The sequence below is a fragment of the Varroa jacobsoni genome, unplaced genomic scaffold, assembly GCF_002532875.2.
Source record: "Varroa jacobsoni isolate VJ856 unplaced genomic scaffold, vjacob_1.0 scaffold_1255, whole genome shotgun sequence".
NCBI lineage: Eukaryota > Metazoa > Arthropoda > Arachnida > Mesostigmata > Varroidae > Varroa > Varroa jacobsoni.
The window spans coordinates 99081-119491 of NW_019214157.1; the positions used below are offsets into that span (position 1 = coordinate 99081).

The 20411-nt window shown below is 47.7% G+C and overlaps 1 long non-coding RNA gene across 1 annotated transcript in view; it reads right to left on the reverse strand.

Annotated features, from left to right (window-relative positions):
• Window positions 1-20411, reverse strand: part of LOC147752438 (uncharacterized) — an 82417-nt gene that overhangs the window by 46406 nt on the left and 15600 nt on the right. The window lies entirely within an intron of this gene.

A 20411-nucleotide genomic window follows, 5' to 3' on the forward strand; every position in this document is an offset into this window, starting at 1 on the left:
ATTTTAATGATCTTACTTTTTTTTTTTTTTTTTTTTTTTTTTTGTTTTTTTTTAGACAAGAGGCGCTCGACCGGCAGCCGGGTGCACAAAAATGCACCGATGAGGGTTATTATGACGACGGCCCTCTATGAGGCCTTACTCGCTGCGCCAGCGAGATATTGATAGATAAATACCTGTTCGATTACCTGATAATGTCTGCCCTTTTCCTCTGCCAAAGTGACACTAACATGTCTGCGGATCTGTGTGTGTGTCCGCGTCAAATGAGTCAATAAGACAATGGAACTTCACCGTGTGTAGTGTTCCTCCAAAAACAACGAGCCTGGTGAATATAAATGGGTCGCACTTTTGAAATACAAAATTCATTTATTAGCCCGTATTGATATTCATCGGACAAACATTCGTAGATTTACGATGAGCGACAAATGATTCACGTGTGTGAGTCATCAATTGTCTCCAGTCCATCGGGTCTACTTGTCACTACCGGCTAGCTCAATCCTTCATCATCGGCATTCATCGATTCAAAGCCTGCAACACAATTATGCCGGCAACGCTTCAATCAGTCTCTAATTTGGTACTATAGAAGAAGGACGCTCGCAAGATGAGAGACAACATAACAGCACAAGCGGTATCGTTGCCATTTATTCGGCCCATTATTAATAGAGACAGTTAACCTGCCGATACAATACTATGTCAGACGCCGGTGGGCAGTACAACAGCGAGGATAACCCGAATTTTCTATAAAATTCGGGTTATCCTCGGCCAATCGCTGCACGTTTGTAACATTTCTAATGAAGCACGACAATTACGTGAGCGCCACCGCGGCTGAGCGCCACCGCGGCTGAGCGCCACTGCGGCTGACGCTATTATTACCAGTCTTTATTCAAGAACTTTTTCGGGGGTTTCTCGCTTATAATTAAATCATTTGTTGAGGAGGAACTTCGTGCACATTCATGCATGTAGCCATCCCATGGATGGCTACTGCGTTGTATTGTATTTTCGATTGTTTAGTTGGCCGTCTTCTGCGTCTGTCCATTAGTGGTGCAGCCGCCGACCGCTATGGCTGGTGATGCCGCGCTATGGCGGATTCTCAAATTGTGTTACCACAACACAATTCAGTAGTAGTGGCAATCAGCTAGTTTTTTCTGTCGCTTTCTTCCTATCTCTGGTTCGTTGCTCTATTAGCAGGAGTAGGAAAACTAGTTGTCTTGTCTTATGAGTCATTTGATGGCCGCCCGCACTATCTGCCGTATTGTTCGTCCCGTTCACGTCGGATCTTATTATTGGCCAATGTTGGCGTGTCATTTGTACGTTGTTGCCACCCGTTATTATTGACCAATAATAATAAGTAATAGGCTTGGTAATGGCGGTGATAGCTAAGGAAGGGAGCAATCAACAACAAGTTGAGGAATGGGGGCGTAGGGGAAAAGCAGAGGTCGCCAGCAAAGAGGAGAAATTAACACTTGTGCAGGGACAGAGATAAACAAAAAAAAAAAACAAGTGGTGGTGAGAAACATCTAGCAGCAGCAGCAAGAAGAAACGGGCGAAATGGCCAAAAGAATCGTTTCATTCATTCTTTTCGTTTAACTGGCTTCTCCTCTCGGATCGTTTTTGGCTTTCGGTTTTTCTCGATGATGCTCTTACTGGTCTAAGTGTGACCGAGCATTCTGCTCCTTAGACAAGGACAAAACCGGCGCGGATTTCGCGTGTGGTTATTGGCAGACTACCCGGCTACCAACCACTGCTTTACCACGTCGTTGAGTCACCCGTTTGTCCTCCATTTTGACTCCCCGGTATTCGCGATATCTATCGACCACATTGTGAGTTCGAGCTTGCAAGGTGCGTGACACAGCCGAAGCTTTTCCCGGCTACCCCCTTTCGGCGTGCGGGAAGATTGGGACAGGAGAACTGATCTTGCCGGACATTCTGAGGATGGCCAGCGTGGGCTGAGCAGCGGTTAGGAACCCCCGGGGGCCGCCTCGGGGTGTGGGACTAAATGTGGGTTAGTCGACCGGTTATGAGGACAAATTAAACAGCTGTCTGGTGATCCGCTACTGGCGCCCGTAACGTGGGTCATCTGCCAGTGGTCGTTTCAGCCTCCACGTCCAGTCAGAGCCACGGCAGCGGCGGCATCGTCGTTCACCGTCTTCGTTTTTCTTCCGTTCGTTCGTTCATTGTTGTTGTCTTATATATCTCGGTATGTCTCGAGCGGCAGTAAGCGGCCAGGTCACTGCAGAGGCTTGCTTGCTTGCTTTGTTAGTCTGCCTAAACGTCGTCGTTTACAACGATTCTCTCTTTCGTTCGCTCGTCCATATATATCCCTTGCTCCCATAATGACCGATAATCCAATGATGTATGATGCGTCCAAGCTCGTGACACTGACCAGACGGGTGGAAGCAGCAGCATAGCAATGGTTAGGTCCTGCCACGCACGGAGCCTGTCGCTGGCCATCGTCCGTCGCAGCCCATCGAGGCCTTCGTGTCTGCCAGGAGGCAAACAGCAGACCGCAGGCGCCGTTATGCCTTACGACCTCAGCCGAAGTAGCGCCAGCATCAACAGCAGTTGTAGCTACGAAACGCAGGTCCCACGCAAACGGCGCCGCAAATCATTCCGGAAAGGCCACTACCTTGGTATCGGGGCAAACCGACGATACAGACCCCGAACGTAGACTTGGGATCAGTCGGAACGATCTTGTGCTTTCTCCGTATATAATACGGGTTTATGAGGAAAGGCAGGCAGGAAGCAGACAACAATCCGATATTGCTGTAAAAGTATTTACATGCATGAGCAGGTGAGAAAGAAAAAAAGCTGCCACTTCCTGGCGTCATGACCATGGACTGACCGCGAATTGTAATTGTGTCGGATTTGTTTATTTAGCTGATCAAACCTCGTGACATCTTTCGAGTGTATGTTGCCTAAGCTAACTGGGACGTACGCAGGCAATGTACTAGCCAATTCCCAAAAACCAAACCGCGTTTAGCTGGAGACCTACTAGTAATTCGTCTTGTATTAGGCAATTGCCCATGCCTCTACGAAGTACCTGACATCCACAAGGCTTAATTCCAAATAGTGTGTTTTGTGCGACGTGTAAAGCAGAATACGTCAAATGGCTCATTTTTTTATTTAAGGGGACGAGCCAGCCGAGGGGGAAGGCGTCACCCACAATCCGTGCATCCGAAATTGACGATGAATTCCAGTTCAGAAGCCAATCGTCGCTTGTTACTCTCTTAGCTCTATCGTTTAGCCGACAGAAGTCAACAGGCAAAATTAAACAGACAACGAGACTTCGATTCGAAGAGAGCTACGCCGTGAATCTTCACTCTGAGCTGTTGTCTCTATCGTCTTCAACGTCGAACCGCTACCTCAGTGGCCCCGATACTTCGGTAGGTAGTGTTTTACTTAACAGCATCCGACCCGCTTGATTTCTTCCGCGATGAGTAAATTGAATAGAGAATCTCTCAAACGGACGGGAATTTGCCGTGCCTGCCGCGAATTTGCGATTGAAATTCGCGCTACCGATTCCGATCGTCATCTAAAACAGAAACACCGTATTGCCGGTGGTCTTGCATAGAAACATCGATATCAATTCACGATCCAGCGACACCGACGCTGCCGACTACTGTCGCTGCTGCTGCTGCTGCTGCTGCTGCTGCTGCTGCTGCTGCTGCTGCTGCTGCTGCAGGTGTCCCGGCTAATCCAGACGGTCTAGTTCACACGCTTCACCGTACCCTCTATCTATTAAAAATCGATGCTGGCTAGTGTAAAATGTGTAGTTTTAAATAAATTTTATTTAAATTAAATTAAATAAAAATTAAATTTAAATAAATGTATTTTTTCATACTGTCGACACGTTGCTATATGCTAGATATGTTTTGGCCAGGTGGGCCAGCTCGTGCTTAGGGGCTGGCGTTACCATGCATCAATGTGATTCATTACAGATGATTATTATAAGCGGGTCTTGGAGGAAAGTAGCGTTGAAAACATTTCCCATCTGCATGCTGCACCGTGTTGGTGGCTAATGTTCGCCACCGTCGTAAGTAATTCTCTCTGTTGTTGAGTGTCAAAGAAAAATATAGACGTATTGATTTACCTGTCTGGTTCGCCTGATACGTCTTTGTTCTGTTACTTGCATATTCCCTTGGCGCAATCACATATTGTGCCAGCCGTATCCACCAACGTTATCGGTACCGTCGACGACGGCGGAGTTCAATTGAAGCGCGGGTTAACGCCGTTTACTTGCTCTGTTCAGGCCGATTGACATGCTCATAATTCTGTAATTGGCGAGTCTCAATGTAACGATCTGCATTAACAGTACTGATCCGGCAATACTTACATCGACAAACCGATGCGTGGATGAGAGTCATCAGACACTGTAGTCTGAGCAGCAGCAGCAGCAGCAGCAGCAGCATGTACGAATGATGCCGCGATTTTCACAGCGTATTACGTACGCATTAGTGGACCGGGAACAGCCAAGCGTCGCTTACGCGCATTTACAACGCCGCTGGCCAGAACAGCATGCCATGAACACCAGCAGTACACCGTTATATCGTAGTACTTGTTGATGACTGAATTGTGCTGTACAACTACGGATCAGAACAACTATACCCCGAGAACAGTCTGATCAGCACGAGCCACATCAACAACAGCAGCAGCAGCAGCAGCAGCAGCCTGTAAGGAAACTCATGCTTCAAGCCGTACCACCGATCGCATTGAGCGGCTGTGTTAACAACGAAGCTAGCAGAAATACCCACCGCCATCGCATGGCATCAACAACAGCATCAACAAAATGACGCCGTCGCCATGCACACAAGTGGGAACGCTTTCCTTACGAACGGACCACAGATCATCGGTATGCTCCCATAGTTGATCGGATGCATTTGTCTATACACGAATCTCTAGTCCATTTCAGCGACGATGGCGGCTACAACCGCCGTAGCCGAAGTTCCTGTGTGTCTGTGTGCATGCGTGCGTGCGTGCGTGCGTGCGTGCGTGCGTACTCGTGAGTCCGCTTGTCAATGTGCTACATCTGTAGTGAAGGCGGCTGGCGACTAATTTTGCCTGGTCTGTGCGCGCGAGCTCGTCTCTATACGCGCAATAGCATGGCCCGTCGCAAACGTATCGGCCTACCGATGATCTGGTCAAGTCACTGTAGAACTGAGCTGACGGACTAAAATAGCGAGTGAGCGGCCAGCAGTCAAACGCCCGTCAGCCCACCCACGCATGGCCTGGCGTGGGCGATACGGACAACGACAACATGGTGCCGTTGTTACGGCAGTGGCTGTGCAACGGCGCTACTCCGGAGGGACCCGAGCCCAACAGAGTGTCGAGAACCAGGAATCGGGCTTGCCAGCACCCCGTCCCCACAACAGCCACCACGCTACTCTCGAGGATCTTTCACGCGATACACGATGATACGTCGACAGTAACAACGATTGCGACCCCAATAACGACCCTTTTGGATGCTGCATCAATATAAAGAGCGACAAAAAGTATAGCTTAAACCTCCGTGAACAACAACAAGAACACAAACGACAACAACCTGTACAAAGCACGTTCACTGACAAAGTCAGAGATGTGTGATGATTTGGTTGATCTATAGTAAGTCTAATATAGTAAAAGACCAACGATATTGTCGAGAAGAGACGGTGAGCCGGTCATCGCATCGACATCATTGATAAAAGAAGCAACGAACACGCACGCATACATACATACATGCATAACAAAAGAGCTATATGAAAATATTCTAATAAAAAATGCTAACACACACCCTTATTTCCCTAAATAAAAATCAGAATACCTGACTCACCTAGCGATATCTTAAAGCCTCAAGAACACGAACCCGACGAAAGGTATGAATTTGAATAACTATCTACATAAAATCGTACTAGCAAGAACTGGCTATATAACACAGATAACCACACAAACCTACGTACATGTATGACACCCAGTGGATTTCGGCCGACCGATATTTTTTTTGCCGATCTGTTAAATGCGCAATCGACTTCAGCAACCTATATGGTTTTCGGCTCCTCTTTCTTTCTTGCGTCCACTTACAAAACAACTACTGTGAGGTAACAATAAATGACTGAATCAGAACTAGCGGATAAACGTGGTTAACAGCTGCCATGCTACCCCGAACGTTGCTTTGAAACAGCAAGGCAAACGAAAAGGAAGTAATTTGATTAACTGACCGAGTCACCAGGGGCATTTACGTACGTCAGGAGACGCTTGCTTGCACACCCTCATAAAGCACCTAAGCAATTACCCCTTTGCTCGTAGTCCTCCTCATTTAGTATTGCATTGGAGCTAAAGCGTTCATGTATCGGACAAAGACACTGATTCGATGGCAGCCGAATAATCACGAAGGAAAGAGCAGATGGCCACCGGAAATCGGCGGTGAATTCGATGAAGACTCGTCCATACTGCTCTTGTCCTCATCGAATGTCAGTTGATATATGAGTTCGTTTTTTAAAAACATTGCATCTCCATGTTCCTCCATCTCTGTTTGTACAACGCTACGCAGATAGATCGGACGAGCATTGGATGTGCTTGAGTCGCTGCTAATCACTGGATTCCTTCCTTACTAGCGGAGCAACCATGAGCTTTATTGCGCGATGAGTGCTCCCCTTACAAAACAAGGCATTGTGGGTTATTCATTCAAAATATAGCAGGCATAAATGTTTAAATTAAAATGCCTCGTTATTTTTCGACCTCACTGAGGGTGACGGTGGTTGTCATCACTTTCTTAGTGCGATAATTATTGGTGAGATCCGATTCCCCTAGTAGTTAAATGAGTTGGTTTTCACTAGATCTATCATTATCTTACACTCACCAATAGAGACATCACTTTACAAGCTGCAGCTAATGGTTTCAGAACGCGCGTAGTATATGAAACTGCTGTTAAGATCATCACGTATATGTTACAAATTTCGCAATATACATTGTTGTTTTATTATAGCACAAAAAAATATATGAGCTCTTCGTTGTTCTTACCGATGTCCTGTTTTTGTTAGTAAAAAATATGACCAATGAGCCTTACATATTCTTGTAGGAATTGTTACCAAAACTCTGCTACACCCCATTCAACCTTCACGATCCCGGTACAGCTACTACCGACTATGTTGATGATTACTGGACTGACGTTCGCGAAGCCTTTGATCTGATGTTGAGACGTCTTTTATAAACACTTGTCCATCAACCTGCACACCTTGGGTTGCGCGACGTGCAGTATTACATCTGCATAGCCTATCCATTTATACAAATCGGTATGTGCCAGTGTATGTATCTATGGGTAGATTCACAGTCGTCTGATTCACAGTCTGCTTGATGTTCGTATATACGAGACGATTTTTCAGCCTCACTTTCTTGTTTAGCTGGTTTTCTCTGGCCAAGAGCGAAGCCCAGTAAAATGACGCCCGGTTGCTCCCCCGTGGCGATGATGCGCTCATCTCAGGGTGATCGATTCTTTTCAAATAGATTGAACGGCCTAAACCATCAGCAACGGCGGCAGCAGCAGTAGTAGCAACGACGGCAAAGGAACTACAGAATGAATCCCCGTAGACGTCGCTGCGCCGCGTCAGTACGGGCAGAAAAGACGGTCAAAGCGGAAGCTCGAGGCCAATCCGAATGAAGCAATGAGAAGCGTTGGAGGGGATGAACAAACACAACAACAGAAAAATTATTGGATAAACTTCACTATCACCCCATGATAATGTCCATTACAAGATATACATACATATTAGTCCTTTTACCTGCCGCAGCATTCGAGTGTTGGCCGTCGCCGACTCCTGCCTGTGGCCAACTCTTGTGGTGGGCACTGTCTGGCAGCGTCATTGGATTCACTGTTTCTCTATCGCCCATTTTTCTAGCTATCCCTTACGCCCCATTTTCCCTTCCTTTCTCCGACTCTGTTTCTGTTTATTTTGCTTCTGTCTGGCGCCACGGCGGTTTGGTTCAGTACTTCCTACCCGGTTACTGGTTATTGTAGACTGCGGCCGCTGCTGCTGTCATCACTGTATCCGTTATGCAGCTACGCAATGCCTCTTCGCTGCCTGATCGGCTCGGGCCACTCCCAGTAACGACCAAGACCGTCAGCACTGCAGAGCGCGGTTTTTATTTGCGGCTGAGCCAGTACGAAAGATACACGCTGTCCCTTTCGCAGCGACGTGGATTCTCCATTAGTCGAAGCGGCTGTTACCACTGATTTTAGTCAGAGAAGTAGCTCCATCTATTTCCTTGGGCATATAGCCCCAACTAATGGCGGAGACAAAACAGGTAACGACAAGGGATGAAAGCGGACTTGCTGCGGATAACTGCGGGTCTTGTTGTTTTGCGTTATTGCTGCTAGCCGTACCACCTACGTCGCATCGATTCCTCCCACAACAATAACCGCGCACAACAGCATGAACAAGAAAAAAACATTTTTCAGCAATAAAAGCAGCGTCCAACGCAGCAACAAGAGCAATTTCTTGCCACCGTTACAGCCTTCGACTAACGTCCCGGGTCCTAGTTCCATTTGGGGTAACTGTATACGATGGCGATGTGTCCACGCTGTTTGCCAGTGTGGCTAGATGGACCAGTTTAGCCCACCTTTTCGTCAGTGGCAAGACGAGGAAAGAGTGTAACAGCGCCAGCTGGCGTGACGCACGTGCGTCGAGTTTGATGACTGCACGTGGTGGGGCACAAATTAAAAGCAGTTAAAACGTACTGTAGGTACTGCGAGCAGGAGGGATTGCTAGCAGTAGTAGCAAGGGCAACAGCAGAAGCTGTAGAACATCAGTGCAGTGAATAAGGCATAATGTACGTACGCTTTGTCAACCAGTCAGTCAATCTGATGGCGCAACAGACATTCGTACAACACATCGTACTTGCGGGGGACTCGACATAATAGTGAGGAAGCTGTTTCGAAACGCGTGCATCAAGCGCACATACACATAAGCAATAGCAAATTGTACCGACGGCAGCAGCAGCAGCAGCAGCAGCAGGGGAAAAATGCATCATCATTGCCACCGTCATCGGCACTGATATCGGCCATCAGCAGGCGGCCATTTCTACATGCGAATCATCCGTCTTTCCCCACCAGCATCGCAGCGACCACGAGCGTAAACGAGCGCTTTTTGGGTGTTTACCAACCCAATAATGATGTGCAGTTACAATAGACGTAAGTTTCCGTATACGTTCGGGTAGATCTAGACAAAATAGAAAAGCGTCCGTCGGCTCTGACGGAAAAACGACCGCCTACATGTAGTGTCAATATGGAATCCGGATCAAATCAGAGACTCGAACCAAAGCCGTTAGTTCATGCGAATCTGTATCCTCTGTTCGAAGGCAAGTGATTCTAATGTGTAACAACGGCCGAGCACGTAGTGAGCAGTTAGATGAATTACGAAGGAGAACTAGGAAAAGGAACGAAACGCGCGTCGCGCTGGCTAATAACAGCGATATACTTCGTTTGGCATGGGCCGTTTTCTAATGATAGTTTTACAAGCACGATGCGTTAATTCAGTTATGTTTTTTTATCCAGTCTGATAACTTAACAATCACTTGTGGCGTAACTATTCATCAACACAGATTCGTGGCGTGATAGACAAGAGAGAAACATGTTAAACCTGTAAATAAATGATGTTTTCTTTCTTCGTTGGTACCCTGTGAAGCCACTTAGGGAGTTGATGATTGGCCTACTAAACGACTCTGGGCCTAAGTAAAAAATTGTCGTTCAAGAACAATTCCGTGCGAAGTGTATCTATAATATATATATATCGATGACGACTGCAAGTAGCACCATGGTCGATTGGCATAAAGACCTGTCTAGCGATGATGGAGGCAAGCAATGCAGTTCGAACGGGACTTGTATGCGCCAGCCGCGACGACGATGGCCAGGTCAACAGCGGCCAGTTAGTCCGCGGGTGAAGCAGTCATCGGTAGACCTGCGTCGCCGATATCAGCAGCAGCAGCAGCAATAGTTGGCCCTCCATCGGTGGTCCTCGCCGGGCGATCGGCTGTTGCGGTGTCCAGCGTGGATTGCTACAGCAGCGGCCGTACTGCTGCCGCTGTTGTTCACTGTGAACGGTGGTCATGACGATCTAGATTGCTTCGATGAAGATGTATAGGCCAATAAAGGCAGGCCAAGACAAGAATCTATAACAAGTAGTGGCCAGCAGTAATAAACGCTGTCAAATATCCATTCTATTCGTTCGTTGTTGGTTCGTCCATCCGTCCGTTCGTTCGTTCGTTCGATGTACCGGGCCAGAGACCGGCTATGGAGCGACCCCAAGCGACGCGTGCTCGGGCTATGACATACACTACTCGCGCGTATAGACACAAACACACACACACACACACACACACACATACACACACACACACACACAGACACAGATACACATACGCAGTCAAATGTATCAGTCAGTAATACGACACACCACTTTCTTTTTTTTGCTTCTTACTTCAGCTAGATAGATAGACAAACAGACAAAAACACGCACAGCATCGGTGCGGACGGCAATCCATGCGTCCACTGCCACCAGCGCCGCCGCCCTCAAGACAATGGCTGCCCTGAACTAACAACGAGAGAAGATATCTTTTTCCTCTACGGCTTTTTCTATACAACCGGAGCGGTTATAAATGCTGCTGCGGCGGCGGCGGCAGCGGCAGTGGCAGCAGCAGCAGCAGCAGCAAAGATGAGCGTGCTCCAGGCAGAGCCTACCATAGTGAATTGTACCACAGACGGAATAGACGGACAACAACAACAATGGCAACAAAACAGCAAGTGATGCCTAGAACCAGCGATAACCTTCTCCTTCTCGTTGTGTAAAGGCATAGGGTCTCGCTGGGCGTCGGGTGGTCGCTTTGAATTGGCATCGAATCTGTCAAATGAACAGCAATGGAAAAAGACGATCATAGACAATACAAGGCACACATACACACGTGGGGTAACCGCGATACCGAAAAGCTACATAGAACTAACACTAACATACGTACGTGAGTGGGTTAAGTTTCTCGTATAGCTTGAACGCCCTAATCGCTTGACACTACGGACCCCAAATTAGCTCTATAACGCTCGGGTACAGACAATGTTTCCGGGCGCGTATCTGCAGTGCGTGAGGACGCGGGTTCGTAGGTCTGAGAAGCGCTAATGACACAACTAAACAAATAATCTTACTGTGCAATGTACACTATCTGTCATCGCGTGCAATACATGCATGTGTATGTATATATTGCGGTGTTTTCGTGCATCGTCCACTTATTTATGATGTGTTTGGGGCAGCATTATTGTCTGTCTGCGTACGACAGCAATGGTAGCTAATGCTACTTGGTGCTTGTCTACCGTTTACCTTGCAATACGAGAAAATCAGGGAAGGGATGACGGCGGGGGGGGGGGGGGGGGTTATCAACCTGGATTTGGCGTCGACTTTCTTCCACACTATTGTCGCTGGCGGTGTCGGAACCGCATAGAAACTCGACGCGTCAAAAATGGACGACAAGCTTCGATTTGAAAGGGTATGCGGCGGGATATGCTTCGCATGTTATGTAGTACGATTTACGAGGTCGTAAATGGATTGTATACTGCAACTATAAACATACGCGCAATAATACGCGTGATCAAGGCCGAATTTCGAACTAGAGCCATTAACTCGATTACGTCTATTCGCGCACTGGCTATGCTCATAGCGTTTCGACGAGCACACACGTCACCCTCGCACAAACCACCTTTGCGTTTTCGATGCGTCGCCTTTCGTTCGTAAAGGGAATGAACCACTCGGCCGTTGGCTGCTGGTTCCTTACTTGCTGTACCTCGTCGACTATGTTCGAGTCATTTTTGTATATCTATATATAATTCTGTATGTTTTAGTTTATGTTTGTATCGTGTAGCTGTGAGTATCCATCTGTAGTATCGAAAAGCTCTGTGTTCTATGTTGTTCGTTCCTTGGTGCCAGTTACTGTCCCCTCGACTGTCGCGGGGAGCCACTTGCTTGGAAAGAATCAACCAACGGGTCTGTCACTCCGCTGCTACGTTTAGCCAAGGCTTCAGCTGCCGCCTTTGCTGCGGTTTCGTGTGCTACGGCCACTACAACGACTGTAATTTATCTACGATGATGATAATATTAATAATAACAAGAATGATAATATAAACGAGGGTGACTATTCCACGACAATCGCCATCGTATCGATGGGCGGCCCATTTCGAGGCCCCTCCCTGTCGACTATGGAATAGACAGACAGACAGACAGTGGCTAAGACGTCCTCGATCTACGGTCAATGATGATCGTGATTCTGCTCGTGCTGACATTGCGCCTGTTGCGATAGTCTATGGCTGGCTGGCAAACAGCCCTCGGAGACGTCGCGCGTTCTTTAGTGGTCGCGTGATGGATGTTGCCGCCGCTATTCCAGTCGCTGCTGTTATTTCTGTTGGTGTCCATCTGCAGTTTTCCATTCTGACGCCGCAGCGATTGGTGGTAGTTGACGTCGATACTACGACTACCACTTCTAGTACCATATTCTGCTTGTATTGCCACCGCCGTTGCATCGTCAGCAGCGGCGCGATCACGAACGATTGCCGCAAATGGTCATAGATTTCTACAGATGGGTAAATGCATTGGCGGCCGCGACTGGAACGATGGCTGCCGTAATCGCCGTGGTCTTCCTATGGCATCACACGAAATCGATTGCGAACCGTCGACAACAGCAGCGGACGCCACGTCGGATTGGTGTATCGCAGCGCTTCATCCGTCGAATGACGCGCGACCAATGAGGACCAGGCTAAACCCGACCGCTCAGACGATGCAAAACCGAAACAAGTCGAAGTGCAAGCGTCTGTAGCATACAACTCGTGTGGCCGCGACTGCTGGTGGATTGCGCAATTCACCAGGGCCAGACGTAGTGCAACGGCAGACAGCTCATAGCATTTCTCGAATTCCCCCATTACAATACCAATTGCCATAAAACTTCAAGTGGAGTCTTCAGTAGGCTCTAGCTGGACCAAGCCCTCGCCTTCAATTCTCGTCCCTTCTTTATTTTTCATATTGGCAAAATCGAACCTGTTTCATTGATGAAGAAGTTACTGGCACATCTGCAACGGTTCTGTTATGACTGACTTGAGGTCACGCATTCGACATGTTGACTAAGTCAATTTACGTACGTTCATCGCAAATTGCCGGTGAGCTGTTGTACGTCAGATGTTCAGAAATCAGGAAAAAGAAGCTATACATTTCTGAGACAATCGACGCTTCTGGTGTTATCTGCTTAAATACCATCTAAAAATAGGGTAAAATCAATTAAAATTTATCCGATCATTTTCACCACGACGTCAGCATCGAATGTCTGCATTTGCGAACGCGAACTTCATAATCTGTGTATATGACTAATGATAAAAACTAGTCGATACGTGTGTGTGTGTGTGTGTACCATATTTTGCAGCATAACAATGATAGTTTACGTTGCGTTGCGTTGCGTTGCGTATACTTTGCATACGGCCACTTTTCTGACAGGCCCGTTGATTGGAGGAAAAGGCAGCTGCGGTTCCAGCCTACTCTTACTGCCCATCATTGACCCGCCAAGGGCGAACTATCTGAGCTTAGAACAAACGAATAAAGCATAACTGCCTCGTTGATTAACGAAAAACAACAAGAGCCACAACGTTTATGGTAATACTGGAAAGACTGATTCCTGCTGCCGGGTATGTTGTCAGACTCATGACATGACGAAAGCTGAGCGGAGCCCCAAGCGTGCTTCTTGACAGCCAACGGCCTCGACCATCATCAACGGAACAGACACGAAGTGAACTTGGGTGATTGTCAAGTCAATAAGTCTCTTGGCAGTCGTTTGTGTGCTTCTAAAGCTGTCTCTCTTTGGCTGCCGCTCTTGTCCCGTTCCGGATGGAGTGGACATTGCAGAATACGATTAACAATAGCAGTAGGGTGAAATTTGGGCTGAAATGACGCAGAGCTGGGCATGAAGGTTGGAGGACTCTCCAGGAGTACATTTTAAATGTGATGCAGCGTTGTCGTTGAGACCCGCCAGTAGACCGATACTCATTCACCGATGGAAACAGATCGTACGAAGACTTGCCACGGAACAAAAGTATTTCGACATTCGTATCGAGCGGTTTAATGTTGATTATTGAGAATAATGCATGTCTGTACTAAGTGTGTATTGCTATTACTGCGTACGTGCAATTCGAGTATTAATACTCGGATTTACTCAAAGGTATCACCAGGTACTTTTGCGAGGATGTGGAAGTTCGTGGTTGGAAGCCTATGATATTGCACGTTCTGAGTAAGACGTCACCGGCCCGTGTTCTTCTAACGAAACGGCGCTATCGTTTGGGTACCTAACCATGATACATCTGTTACTTCTAGATCAAACTTTCGCGAGTACAGCGCTGATCTGGCCAAACCTCCACTGTCATCATCAGTGCTCACTGCTAAGCCAATGGAGAGCGAACGGAGCAGCTGTGGCCAAGAAATTTTATAAGAGATGAGCCGATGGCCGACTACCGCAGATCTTCCCAAATCTTTTGCACCTCTCTAGCCCTTTGCCTGACGGCCTTCCTGCCTCCTGCCGCCATAGCCGCTGCGGGAGCATTCGGGCGGAGATCGGAAGGCACTCCGAAGGGTGGGCTAGCAGCCCATCAAAAGTTGCCCACGTCATTCAGCGTCATCCCGAGTCAGAATCTCCAAATCTGCTGCAACTAGCGATGAAAGCGAAGACGGACTGGCTGCGAGGATGGAGACGAAAGGGGTACATAGGGTAGAATCTATCTCTTTACGATGATGCCGACAGAAACGGCGGCCGCGGAGACGATCTTTCAATCCCGCCAGGGCTCCGTTAGGGGTCACCGACTGGGCTGTTACTGCAGAGCAGAGGAGGACATCGTGACATCAGTGTGTGCGCCCGTGGCGCTCGGACGAGGTTGCCTGATCGCGTATGAGGACATAGGATCGCGGATGAGCCTTCAGCTTTGACCGGAGAAAGACTGCACACACACCCCTGATCCCCTGGCCCAGGTTTTCCCCTTCAAAAAGACATCGCTAAAAGGATGCGACCGTTGCCTCAGACGGAGCTGGCGGCAAGAAACGGAATAAGAGCCAGTGAATGAAGCTACGAAACGGCTGGCGACTGTTCGGCAACTTAGTTCAGTGTAATACGAAAAATCCTTCTTTCGACGACCCAGAGAAAGCAAGAAAGGATGCTCATTCCGGTGGCCTGGCAACGAAGTCAACAACCAATTTTGCGTCTTCGTATTCGAACACAGACGAATCAGAGCAGCGGCAGCTGGTTCTAATCGGGTATATGTGCCGCTGTTTGGCTACAATGACACGCGATGATATACGAACTGCTTATATAGGTTCGTACGCACAGACATCTCAGACTGAGATCACTCCTACTGTTCTTATCGGTAACTGCCGCCAACCAGACACGCAATCATAAAAACAAGTCCCGTAGTCAAAGTCGTTACCTTAGTTTGACTCGTGCCAGTATCAACGGCAGCAGCAGTAGCGGCCGTTGCTGCTTTCCTCTGACTGCTCAAAGTCACGGGCCTAGATCCTAGTAAGAGACGTCCTCACGCAGCAGCATCACTATGGCCTCGATGCTAACCGAGACACCCCGACATTGCCAATATAGCTCCTGTTGGGTCATATGTTTGTTGTTGAGTCCTTTTCCGTTCGAAAAGACAAACGTTTTGAAATTGTCCATGTCATGCAAGCACGCCAAACAGCAAACCAGCCAGATCTAAGTCTAAAGGATAACCGAACTCCTTTTGTTGAAAAATCTCCTTTAAATCATCTTTTGTCCTTCTCTGCCGCGTTGTTTGCGACGGAGGTCGTCTCTCCGAATCACTACATTTGTGAATGTGGAATTGAAGTAGCGGCAAATAGGGACGACAAGTTGCTGCCTCGTTATGCGGCAATTTTGGCTATGTCAGCCCTGAGGCTGCTCCTCGCCAGTATCCTGTTCCCCTTCGTGTGCCTGTGTGATGTTTAATGTGTGTGCAATGTCAGCGTTGCGACAGGTACCGCCGCTAGCAGTGCTAACCCAATAGCTTCTTGTCTGGTCTTCCTTCTGGGCTTCTGCCTCACAAAACTACGCATGCCGAGTCGCGCAAAAGTGAGAGGGACGGGGAGGGGGATAGGGAGGGATATAGAAAAGCAGTGTCCCGCATTGTTTTTCCTTTCAATCCCTCTGTATCCTGGTCTGTTTGCACTTGAGTAACGCGTCATTTTTTCGCACTTCCTTTTTTTCACTGGCCGTTTCGCATGTGGATCATTTCACAGATAAGTGAAAGGACGGGAGCCGGGATCAGCCTATCGAAGTCCCTTTAGGACGCCACCGAAAACCGATTAGGTTACGCAACCGTATCGTCGATTGCGACTGTCTCTGTGGTGTCATTTCTTGTTGTCGCTGTTTGCTTGGTAGGTCGCTTATACGGCACTACTCCTCCTCGTTTTCTCCCTGCCGCCAATAACCCCAAAATCATTTTCTTCTTTTCCCCTAAAATAAAAGATCCCCAAGATTTGTCCTTCTTGCGAGCCATTATTGGGTTGAATAACGAAGGAACACAAGTACTCCGTCTCCCTTTTATGTTTCAGATCTCTCCAGTACCTTGTTTCCCTATTCGAACCTCAGAACCTCTCCAGTACCTTGTTTCCCTATTCGAACCTTCAGAACTAAACAGAATAGCCAAAACTTAACAGACAATGAAAGCTTACGGGACTAATAGCCAGTTAAGTGTGTCCTCATGTCTCAACGGTAATATTCGCTCATTTCTCTGTCAATTAAAATCATTGATTTTAATTGATTTTAACTGAATTGATTCCACGCAATATGGATCAAATAGGATAGCAACCTGATAGAGTTTTGTCTAATTCTGCGCGTGAAAAGATACAGGTACATTAAGATGAGCGGTTCTGTAGGAAACCAACGTGTCGGACGGCCTTTCACTCTTTCGGTCAGGCAAAATCTTTCCGTTCTTGTTAGTACTTCGTACATGGACTACTACTCTAAATTACTACTCACCAATGCTGTGCCAGGCAATGGCTACCTCATGTCTATCACTGGACATATCATCTTAAGATGGACATATCATCTTAATACTACTCGTTCAAAGCGGACCGTTAAGTGTGTGCTGCAGTTGTGAGTGAGCGCAGATGGTTTCTGTCTAATTTGTAACTTACAGCTCAACGTCTGACTTACTTTGTAAGTCAGACGTTGAGCTGTTACGGGTTCGCTGTAAATAGGGAGGCAGGCGTCATATGGAGATTCCTCTATGAAAAAGGATACGATATTTGATTGTACTGCGAAGCTACCAGCAACTTCGCTGCTCGCATTGCGGCTAGCTGAAACGCATTTTACCTTTACCTTTATAAAACATATCGAAAAACAAATCTATATCGAAAGTGTTAGACGAAATGTATATCAAAGTACCCAACAAAATGGCAAACTAGCTATCATATTATAACTATTGGAATATTCAATGCATTTTCTACTCCACGCGAGGCGACCCATGATTATATAAAATACCAGCAGTCATCACAACAGATTCTGTCGCATCGACTCGAACATGGGGGCCTGACATGGGGGTTAAATAATATGAAGACCCTCGGAAAGAGCCGCCGTTTGCATCGCGTGGAGGCGATCTTTAGTAGATAGAACTTTTCAGTGCTGTTCTTATCCGGCATTACATACAGTGTTCTGCCAAAGACGATTTAACGGCGCGTTCTGATCAAGCTGCAAGAATATGCTTTCACCCCATTTTCCTTATTTCTTTTCCTTTATCTTAGACCCCTCTCCTCAATATGTATCGGAGTATCCAGAAATACGAGAAGGAAGACGCTGGTGCGACGCACTGGGTCGTCGACAGACGGTCTCGGGAAAACGGAATAACTTCGGGACGTCACAAGCGAATCATGATGGGAATCCTTTTTGCTTCGCGGCTGCAGCGTCTCATCCCTGAAGTGATCGCCTCTGTCATCAGGTTTCGTTCAGCAACCGTTCTATCGTTTGAAGACTCAACAACGATAGCAACTCGACTTCGGCTTGCCGGAGTTCCATTCTCTCAATTCCTCACATCCAATTTTCTTCTTTTTTCTCTTTCCATCGTTCTTTGTCTCGCTTTCTTCTGACGGTTGCTCCAGCATCGTTCCGCAAAGGCGGAGACTCCCCAAGCGGCCCTTTCTACAGCAGTCAGACCATGTGGGGCACGCGACCTCAATTTATTTATTTGCAATTTATTTTGAATAAACAGAATATCCGGACCGACCGACCGACCGACCGACCGACCGACCGACTGGCCAGCCTGGCGTACAAACGAGATACAGACAAGAGGGGGACGGGCGTTAGCAGTATGTCGCCACCCCGTGACACGCGGTCAGGAGTGGGGTTTTGAGTTTTATTCCTTAGGCATCGTCCGTTGCCCATAGTTTCGCCTCAGTTCGCCTCTCTTTATCCTATCGCATAGCAATGGCAAATCGTTCGTCTGTGGGATCCTATAGGCAGAGCCGCGGCCGGATACCGGCGACAAACCGACGAATCGTCGGGTCAAAAAAGTCATCATGGTCGACCGCAGAGCATCGAAGCAGCGGTGAGCAGCTCACGGGCAGCGGAAGCGGGCGTTTCGCTGCAGAGACAGTCCCCGCAGGCGAACGACTCGCAAGCCGGCAGACCCTCCGGGAAGAAAAACACTGAGGTCATTTTCTGTGGCTCTCGGTGCTGGCGGTCGCTATCCATGTCGCCCTTCAATTCCTTTGGAGCTTTTGCGTATTGTCAAAGTTTGGCTGGCAAACGCATGGGATCAGCACGCATCGGGCAACGATGTCTTCAATTCAATGAGCTTCTGCCTCAATTCTGTTTCGAGTCTACAATGGAAACGATCTCGATTGCAGAAGTACCTGGAAATTTCGTACATTTTAGTATTGTAATAAAATCTCTATACCTGTACGCAAGCCGGTCGACAATTGAGCCATGCGGCGCATTCATTTGAGCTGTTGTCGCTGTCTTTATTCATGAAGGACATAGTTAGACAAATTCAAGCGGACGGATGTAGACAGACCGTTAGACGATGTCTATGTAAGTAACTCGAAATAATCCTATCTCATTGGCCATCTTTTGATGAGGATACAGCAGCTGGCCGGCCGGCGAGACTTCTTTCGCCTTACGCAGACCTTTTAGGGCGAGACTTGGACCTGGTTTTTCTCCCCTTGAATCCTCTTTCCCGGTCATAGCACTGATACCGCCCGAATTGCGCAGCAAAGCCCCAACCCAACGCCAGCTCTTTTACGCCAGCCCTTATTATGACTAACTATATAAATGGACATATTAACTCTCCGGGCTATCTATACGCGACGGAGGGGGGGCCTGCACTTGCGCCCGACCAGGACTAACGATTTCTCCCATCACATCCCTGCTGAGGCGTTCAGAATAGACGCGGGACCGATGTAGTTCTCTTTGTTACCTCGTCCCCTCTCATCAGTATGAAGGCGGCGCCGGTCGTTTCTGCGCGAACTCCGCCGTGGTGCTAAGTCCCACGCACTCTTAAGACGTTCCAGGAAACGAAAAGCCAAAGACTCGAAGCGTTTGCCCACGAGTCAACTCGCACTCCATTCCTCCAACCCAGTCGCGACGCACAGAAAACTTTCGCAAGCGGGAGCCAAACTGCAACCCAGATGCACTTCGGACTGATGCACTCGCTCTATGACACCCATTAACTAGCGTTGCAAGCACACAAAGACGTCCGTCTGGAAGCTGGAGGGACTAAGGAGGCTGCTTCGTTATTTATATTTTTCTAATGACTGGTTTCGATCGAAGCCAAAATGATTTTAATACAAGGGTTCCATATATATATATATGAAAACTAAGGCAATAGTGTCGTGCTGTGCTAAAATTGACTTCATCTCAAAACGCTTCCAATGTCTATTAGTTCCACTAGCCTATCACTAACTTAGCTTCATGTCCGTGAACGGCTACTCAGTCGTGCTGAACTATAACGCAAAGCTCAATGATAAAAAAAAAAAAAAAAAAAGCTAGCGAAGCTACAATTTCTATGCATAGATGCTTCTGGCGCCGTGGTTTTTGTGATTGTCTATCTCGATGGATAGGCAATCTCTCGTGGAATAAGCGTTGCAGGCTGTTGATGGAAGGTGCTGTTGAGGCCATTGTTTTCTACTAGCAACGGAACGAATGGAAGAAAACCTAGATACGGCGAGAAGTTAGAGGGCGACGCCCTAATCACGTTAGATCGCCATCAAGACTGTTCGGAGCTGATAGTGTTCACGGTAGCTGACTATGGTTTTGTGTTATGTGGCGATCATAGCTGGTCGCCTGGCAGCCAGCTGCAAACAGTTGCGGCTCAGCGTTATAGATAAAATTAATAATAATAATAACATTTATTAATAACAATGATCATTATCATAGCTATC